Source organism: Erinaceus europaeus, chromosome 8, assembly GCF_950295315.1.
Source record: "Erinaceus europaeus chromosome 8, mEriEur2.1, whole genome shotgun sequence".
NCBI classification, from domain to species: Eukaryota; Metazoa; Chordata; class Mammalia; order Eulipotyphla; family Erinaceidae; genus Erinaceus; species Erinaceus europaeus.
This window is the reverse complement of record NC_080169.1, coordinates 99,369,195-99,378,504: the sequence shown is the minus strand read 5'-3', so window position 1 is coordinate 99,378,504 and position 9,310 is coordinate 99,369,195.

The window sequence follows — 9,310 nt, the reverse complement described above, 5'->3', positions numbered from 1 at the left end:
TCGCCTGCGGGCTCTCGACCAATCATCGACAGAGGCGTCGCAGACGCTCAGCTTTCCCGGACAGTCATTGGTTTCCCAGTCGTGTGGCGGGGATTGGCTGGAAAGCGCCACGTCCCGGGGAGCGCGCTGAGTTGCGTGGACAGGCTTCCCGCCCAGCTCTGGGCTCGGACCCTGTGGTCATGGCGGGCCCCTGGCCCCCTACTCTCGGTAGCCTGTGGGCGCGGCTGTCTGGCCGCCACGTCCCTGCTTACAGCACGTGACTTGGCCTCCTCACTCCTTTCAGGACTGCCCTGCTAGTTAGCTTTGTGTCCACTAACGACTGGAGTTGAATTAATACATTCGAGCCGCCAACTTTAAGGAAAAAACCCAAATTCTTTCTCTTCGACGCTTCCGCCCCGAAGGGGGACTCTACCGGGGACTTTCCATTCCTAGACTCCAGTCTTTCAGCTTCATCTCCCATCGCTCGCAGGGCTTCTGTCTCCCTAAGGGCCTTCTGTTTCCCATATCTGGCTTCTCATAGAGCGACCTCATACTCCTGAAACGAGAGCTCTTTGGAGATTCTCTACCTTGCAATTGCCAGTCAAAGTCTCCAGTAACAGAAATCCAGTTAAGACGGTAGCTCTAGAAGTCTTTTCTGACCTCGGTAGGCATAATTCCTCCCTTACTTGTTTTCAGTACATTTTGCCACAAAATGCTGCAAATCTCTATGTCCTCTGAATTCCAGAACATTTGCTTTATTTGCGCTTACTACCAGCTGAAACTAAATGTTTAATAATGGGTGGAACCCTGGTTTAAGAGGAGCATGGGAGATTGATTATTCACTTACTCATTTCATGTCATGACATTTTAAAAAGTATTGAGAATTACTACTTGCAACACAGATAAACCTACGGTGTACTTCATACATAAAGTCACTCTATTTTAAAATCCAGTATAGACAGGAAGTATGGTTGTGAAAGTTAAACACAAGGTGAATTAGCCTAAGCTCCAAGCTGAAAGACTGTAACTAATGCTTCTGGAATTAGACAAAGGTGGGACACCAAGTAACTCTTAGTGGGAACAAGCGAGTGCTTCCTAAAATGTGAGTCAGGCAGGTGGCTCCAAGAAGTCCTGAATGACTACTAAGTAAGAGGAATAACAGGAACAAAGGCAAGTGGAGAACAGAATGGGAAGGGGGGTAAGGGATATAAAAGGGGGGGAGAAAGACGAACAAAACAGAGAAAGCTTAGATGGTACATTTCTCTAGATGAAAGAAGTTCTTAGCCCTGGGAACTTGAATTGTAGGTCTTCTGAAGGTTTCTAAACTTGTCCTTGTATGGGAGATGGAATGAGACTAAATGTCTGCTTCTTAGGGATTAACTATGGAACAGATGTTATTAGCCTATAGACAAGATAGGGGCAGGATGTATTTTAAAAACTTTAAATATGGTTGGGGAGAAGGCATATTATTTATGCAAAAGACTTTCTTTTTTATATATTTTCTTTTATATATATTATATATTTTAATATATTTTTATATATTTAAATATATAAAAAATTTTCCCTTTTGTTGCCCTTGTTTTTTTATTGTTGTTGTAGTTATCGATGTTGTCGTTGTTAGATAGGACAGAGAAAAATGGAGAGAGGAGGGGAAGACAGAAGGGGAGAGAAAGATAGACACCTGCAGACCTGCTTCACCACCTGTGAAGCGACTCCCATGCAGGTGGGGAGCCAGGTGTTCGAACCAGGATCCTTATGTCAGTCCTTGCGCTTCACGCCACATGCACTTAACTGGCTGCTACCACCCAACTCCCTCAAAAGACTTTCATGCCTGAGGCTTTGAGGTCCCAGCTTAAATCCCCAGTACCACCATAAACCAGAGCTGAGCAGTGCTCTGGTCTATCCATCTGTATCTTTCTCTCTCTCTTTAATTGAAACAAAATAAACAAAATATTTAAAAATAAATAAAAACTTTAAACAATGCCCCTGTGAAATTAGACACAGTACTAGATGTCAGAAACCCATAATAAATATAATAGCATGGTCCATGAACTCAGGGAAGTGCAGCCTAGTGGGACAATGACCCACGCTGAAATTGTCTTAGAGGAGGTTGGATAAAGTATTTGGACTCAGGGAGTTGGGCGGTAGCGCAGCGGGGTAAGAGCACATGGCACAAAGCACAAGGACTGGTGTAAGGATCCTGGTTTGAGCCCCTGGATCGCCCCCTGCAGGGGAGTCACTTCACAGGCGGTGAAGCAAGTCTGCAGGTGTCTATCTTTCTAAGCAAGCCTCTAAAAAAATGATTAAAGTAAAACCCCAAACCCAAATACATAGGATGCAAAGTAGTCATGGGTGTTAGGGAGAGGAGAAGAGGACTGCTTTGACTTGTTTGGAGTAGCATTGCTATCTTAGAAAGGGGACTGTGTTGAGCACACATGCTACAATGTGCAAGGTCTTGGGTACAAGCCCCCCAATTCCCACCTGCAGGAGGTAAGCTTCATTAGCAGTGAAGCAATGCTTCAGGTGTCTCTTAATTTTTTACTTACCTTTTTATTTGATAGAACAGATAGAAATTAAGAGAAGTAGAGAGGGAGAGACAGAGACACCTGCAGACCTGCTTCACAACTCATGATGCTTCCACCCCCACCACACACATGTTGTAAATGATGTCCAATTAAAATTACTCGTCAAGGCAAAAGATGAGTTGAAGCAAGGTGTTTTTTCTTTTACAAAAGGGATGCAGCCAACAAGTGGCAGTCAGGCAACAGCAACAGTGTGCCCTCCTCACCCTTCTCCCATCTTTTACACCTGACCCTGACACAGGACTGTCTCCTCCAGCCCTGGGGCGGGCTTCAGAGCTCACAATCTCGTTGTCTAAATAGAGTCTGAGGATCTCTATTGGAAGATTAGCAAGTACTGCAAGTAATTATCTGACCTAAAGAGTACAAAACTACTGACCACAAGCGGCTATAGATAACAAATTATTTTTTTAAATGGGGCGGTAGTGCACTGGTTTAAGCGGATATAGTATTAAGTGCAAGAATCCCTGCAAGGATCCCGGTTCAAGCCCAGGCTCCACACCTGGGGGGGGGGGGGCGATTCGGAAGCAGTAGATTAGGTCTGCAGGTGTCTATCTCTATCCTTTGCTGTCTTCCCCTCCTCTCTTAATTCCTCTCTGTCCTTTCTAACAACAACAGAAACAACAAAAATGGAAGTAATGGCTGCTAGAAGCAGTGGATTCGTAGTGTACGCATCGAGCCCCAGTGATAACTCTGGAGGCAAAAACAAAACAAAACACCATTGCTCAGCTCTGGTTTAAAGAAAAAAAAATGTACTAAACAATTGTTCTATTCATGTCCCTTTGAAAAGAAGACCTAACTATCTCTTACACACACATAAGTGGAGAGTGGGGGCTCAAACCCTGATCACTTAATCAGGGACACCTCCATTTGGCCCCTCTCTCACCCTCTCCATCTCCCCTTCCCCTCTTAATTTCTCTCTGTCCTATCAAATAAATAATTAAAAACAATTAAAAAAAAAAGGAAAGGAAAGGAGAGTAACCAGGAAAGGCTCATGAAGAGAATGATACGTGACATCTGGAGGAGGCGAAGAACAAGCAGGAAAAGGCACCAACCAGGGCAAAGGTGGAGAGTGCTGAGAGTGGCAGAAAGCCAGCATGGCTGGAGCGTTGAAATGGAGAGGTCAGAGGGGCAGGGAACAAGGTTCACAACTGTAGGTTTTTTGGCTGCTGCAAAGACTTTAGCTTTCACTGTGAATGAAGTGTAGAAGAGACTGCCAACTTATTGAACTGTATCCTCTTCACCCCGTTAACAGAGCCAGGCCACACATTCCAGCTTTCCTTGTGTGTGGTCACATGATAAGAGTCCTGGTCAAAGGAAGAGGGAGCTGAAACACTATCGTGTGCTTCCACTACTGACAGTACAAACCTTCAGGATCATAGTCTCTGAGCTCTGTTTTCTTGTTATCCCTGGACACCGTGAGTGCAGGTGGCAGAATCACAAGAAAGGAGCCCAGGATCCTGTGAAATGGGAACATCCTTCCTGGACATTTTGTGAGTGAGAAATAAACTTCGACTGGACTGGCTATGCTGTACCATCAACGTGTTGTAATTTCTCACCATCAGCGCTCATTTTACACGAAATAGCATAGATGGGAAACTTGGCATTCAATATGTTCCTAGTAAAATGAGAAGGAAGATGTAAAGACATTTTGCCTTTACGATGCATAGGGGACCCAGGAGAGAATAAGGCAGTAAACAGCAAAGGTTATAGGGAATTTAATGGAATAAACTAGTTAAGAAATAGTCACTAAAGAGAGGGGCAAATGGTGAAAAGGAGCCATCTGCCTCAAAACTGACACAGAGGGAGGCATGTCAGCAAGGAGAGAGCCAGCTGCCTGATGTTGGGCAGGAGTGAACTGGTTATATGTTTCAGTGAAAATTGGATTCTGGGAGTCAAGGGGTGTCAGGTTGCGTCATGGGGGGAGAGAGAAGAGACCAGGAACTCGTGGCAGAGTGGGAACGCAAATCTTTATTCACATGGATGCCCCAGAATTGGGTGTGAGCACAGAGGTTCAGGCACGTGGAGCTAGCAAAATGGTCGCCTCCCACTATGCCCAACAGCCCTTCTCCAGGTTGTGTCGCAGAAGAGAAAAGAGCAAAGAGGGCGAAAACGGAAATAGGAGAGGTTTTTATGGGAGGATTCTGGAAGTGGCAAGTTAGGATGGGATTGGCTAGAAAAGGGGTGGAAAGAGGCAACAGGCATGTTGGGAAGGTGAAAGCGTCCTCAACAACTGTTGGAATGGTTTTACATGAATTAGCAATACCCTGAGGGGATAACGTGGTGGAGATCTGTAAATAATACTTGCATGGAAATATAGTGGTTTGTGGGACCTACCAATATTCAACCACATCTGCACAATTTCCCAACACCTCCCCCTTTCCTTTTATCTAATGGTCATAGTGTAGGAAATTTAGAGTGGAGCAGGCTTCATGTTTTTTAAGGAATGCCAGGCTCCGGTGGGAAGATGTAGGATGTTTTTATGGGGGGGGGGAAGACTTACATAGCCGCCAACCTTGTGAGATTTATGTGTCCTCCCTTTTGCTCAACCCCACTGTAGAGAGAGAGAGACTTACCTGAAGGGACTCATAGGTTAAGCTCTGCCAGGCTCCACCATCTCCTCACAATATTTCTACTTCTTTCCCTTATCTTATCTAATTGTCACATTTAAATGGGTCAATGTCTGTAAAAGACTCCATCTCTGACAGAGGAATAGTAGTATAAGGGTGAACAGAAACCTTTTGGGCATCAACCTGAACAAGGAGGTAGCACTGGGGGTTAAGCACACGTGGCCCAAAGCGCAAAGACTGGCATAAGTTTCCCAGTTCAAGCCATCGGTTCCCCACCTGCAGGGGGGTCGCCTCACAGGCAGTGAAGCAGGTCTGCAGGTGTCTATCTTTCTCTCCCCCTCTCTGTCTTCCCCTCCTCTTTCCATTTCTCTGTCCTATCCAACAACAATGACATCAATAACAATAATAACTACAACAACAGTAAAAAACAAGAGCAACAAAAGAGTAAATAAATAAATATTAAAAAAAGAAAATTGGGTTCTGTGGAAAAGCAATGGGGAAAGGTTGTGTCTCTAACCACCCTGGCATCAGGAGCAGATTTCCGTCCTATTCAGTTACCTCCTATTCAGTTTCCAGGGGTGGAAGGCTTTTCTTTTGATACTCAGAATGACTAGAAGCTGACTGTTAGTTTTTGTATTTGTAGATGTCAGAAGCCTGGAGGTTTTTACTGGCCTGGGAAAAGCCTTACTTATAATTTTATGCTACAGGAAGATAGGAGCCATTGGAGGTGTGAGGAGAGAGGAGAAATGAAATCACTATTCAGAAAGAGAGATCGATCATGTGGGGTCAGTGGTGCACCGGGTTAAATGCACATAGTACAAAGTGTAAGGATCCTGGTTCGAGTCCCCAGCTCCCCACCTGCAGGGGGCTCACTTCACAGCAGTTCTTCTTCTTCTAGCGTTTGCCCTTCTTCCGTAGCCAGTCAACAGCGTCAGGTTGAGCCTGATGTAAAGTTTCGAGACCTCCTTTGAATCTGGAGAGGTGGCAGTCGTTGACTATGTGGGCCATAGTCTGTCTGTAGCCGCAGGGGCAGTTCGGGTCGTCTCTGGCTCCCCAGCGATGGAACATAGCGGCGCACCGGCCATGGCCTGTTCGATAGCGATTGAGGAGGGCCCAATCATAACGTGCTAGGTCAAAGCCGGGTTGGCGCTTGCAGGGGTCTGTGATGAGGTGTTTGTTCTTTACCTCAGCTGACTGCCAACTCTGTTTCCAAGAGACTGGAACAGCAGTGAAGCATTTATACAGGTGTCTATCTTTCTCTCCCTCATCTTCCCCTTCCCTCTCAACTTCTTTCTGTCTTATCCAAAAAATTGAAGAAGAAAAAAAATGGCCACAGGAGCAGTGGATTCATAGTGCAGGCACTGAACCCCAGCAATAAGCCTGGAGGCAAAAACAAAACAATGAATTTCTTTTCTCTTTCTTCTGTTCCTTGGAGCACTGAATAGCTCTTCTTATGGTGGTATGGGGCATTGCACCTGGGACTTCAGAGCCTTAGGCCTGGAAGTCTTTTTTTCTAACACTTATGCTATCTTTCCCCCACACAGAGTGAACTTAATATGACCTCTAACCAACATTAAAGAGCCTCTTGAGATATTGTGAGACTGTTAGTGTGTATATTGTGGTTTTCTCCGAGGACGTTTAATGCCTTGTCACCTACAGTTGGTAGGAAATTGGATTTAGGCAAGTGGGTAGAAGTGAGTGGAGAGGTGTTGAGGGTACATGTGAGGAAGTGGCTATGACTCAACACAGAATCACAGAGGTTGGAAGAGAGAAGTGGGGTTGTGAGGAGAGAGGGACAGAGAAACCCAGGAGGAGGGGACTGGGCAGTGATGCACCTGGTTGAGCCCACATGCTACTGTGTACAAGGACCTGAGTTTGAGTCCTCAATCCCCACCTGTGGGGGGGAGGGGGCGGTATGCTTCATGAGTCGTAATGCAGGCCTTCAGCAGTCTCTCTATCTCTACCCCCCACCCTTTATCCTAAAAAAGAGGGGGGAAGGAAAAATGGCCACCAGAAGCAGTGAATTTGTAGTACTGTCTCTAAGCCCCAGAAATAATGCTGGAGGTAATGAAAAGGAAGGAAGGAAGAAAAGGAAGGAAAGAAAGAAGGAGATAAAATAAAAGAAAAAACCCAGGAGAAGAATATGAGACTGTAGCATTAGTCTCAAGGGGAGAGGCAGATGATATAGCAGAAGAGAAGGCCTAATGAGGTGGGTTAACTGTTAATGGCAAATTCTGGAGTAAATCAGGGTGTCAGTGGTGGAAAACTGAAGGATGGGAATCACTGGGAAAAAGTTCAAGCAACAGTAACCAGGATGAAGGAAAAATTGTCTGTGTAGGTACTGAAACCACCAAGAACTAGAGCATGACTAATTCCGGAAAAAGTGATGGTGTGAGGCTGGGCAGTGGTACCCAGGTTGAATGTGAATGCACATATTACCATGCTCAAGGGCCAGGGTTCAAGCCCCTGGTCCCACTTTCAGAGGTAAGCTTCAGGAGTGATGGAGTAGTGCTACAGGTATCTCTCTCCCTATCTCCCTTCCCTTCTAATTTCTCTCTCATTAAAATAAAAAGGAGAGGAAAGAGAGAGAGAGAGAGAGAGAGAGAGAAAGGGAAGAACAGTGTTTACTTTTTTTAATTTTTAAAAAATTATCTTGGGGGTTGGGCGGTAGTGCAGCAGGTTAAGCACACATGGCTCGAAGCCCAAGGACCGGAGTAAGGATCCTGATTCGAGCTTCATGGATGGTGAAGCAGGTCTGCAGGTGTCTATCTTTCTTTCCCCCTCTCTGTCTTCCCTCCTATCTCAATTTCCTTCTGTCCTATCCAACAGCAATAACAAAAATAATAATAATGAAAACAAGGGCAACAAAATGGGAAAAATGGCCTCCAAGAGCAGTGGATTCATAGTGCAGGCACTAAGCCCCAGCAATGACCCTGGAGGCAAATGAATAAATAAAATTAAAAATAATAAAAATTATCTTTATTTATTGGATAGAGACAGCCAGAAATCGAGAAGGAAGTGGGAGATAGAGAGGGAGAGAGACAGAGAGATACCTGCAGCCCTGCTTCACCACTCGCAAAGCTTCTCCACTGCAGGTGGGGACTGAGGGCTCGAACTTGGGTCCTTGCACACTGTAACATGTGCACTCAACCAGGTGCGCCACCACCTGGCCCCAGTGTTTACTTCTTTACCTCTGCTCATTTCATTTCATTTCTGCAGCAAAGGTGGGCACAAGGAATAACATCATTGCAAGACTGGCCAGCTCCTCATGGGGCGCGAGCGCTTCCACACTACGATCATCATCTCTGGCATTATGCTATTCCACTGCAGAATACTGTGCCCCAGGATGGTTCCATAGCCCCCATGTCCAGTTGGTCGATTCCAAATTATATTCCTCCATGAGGATAATTTCTGGAACCATCCGTTCCACCCCGGTTCCATGGCTGCCAGTTCTTAGCAACATCGCCCCGCCAGATATTCGTCGGGAGGCGGCATCATCTAAGTTCATTTCCCACGTCTACGCTCGACCAGACCTGCCAATATACGCGGATATCTTCACCCACCCTGTCCAACGCTTGACATCTCATCACCCAATCTGGTCCCCTATGCCTACACTGAACTTCTCTGTTCCAGTCTCTTGGAAGCAGAGTTGGCAGTCAGCTGAGGTAAAGAACAAACACCTTATCACAGACCCCTGCAAGCGCCAACCCGCTTGGGCCCTCCTCAATCGCTATGGAACAGGCCATGGCCGGTGCGCCGCTATGTTCCATCGCTGGGGAGCCAGAGACGACCCGAACTGCCCCTGCGGCTCCAGACAGACTATGACCCACATAGTCAATGACTGCCACCTCTCCAGATTCAAAGGAGGTCTTGAAACTTTACATCAGGCTCAACCTGACGCTGTTGACTGGCTACGGAAGAAGGGCAAACGCTAGAAGAAAAGCTCATTTCAGTCTGAAAGCCACTATAGGTAGAGACATGACTTCTTCCTCCTATTCCTCTTTACATATTTTATTTATATATTTTGGACAGAGACAGAGAAAATTGAGAGGGAAAAAAGGGAGATAGGGAGGGAGAGACACATGCAACACAGTTTTACCATTTGTGAAGCTTTCCCCTGAAGGTAGAGACCAGGGGCTTTAACCCAGGTCCATGTGCACTACAATGTGTGCACTCTACCAG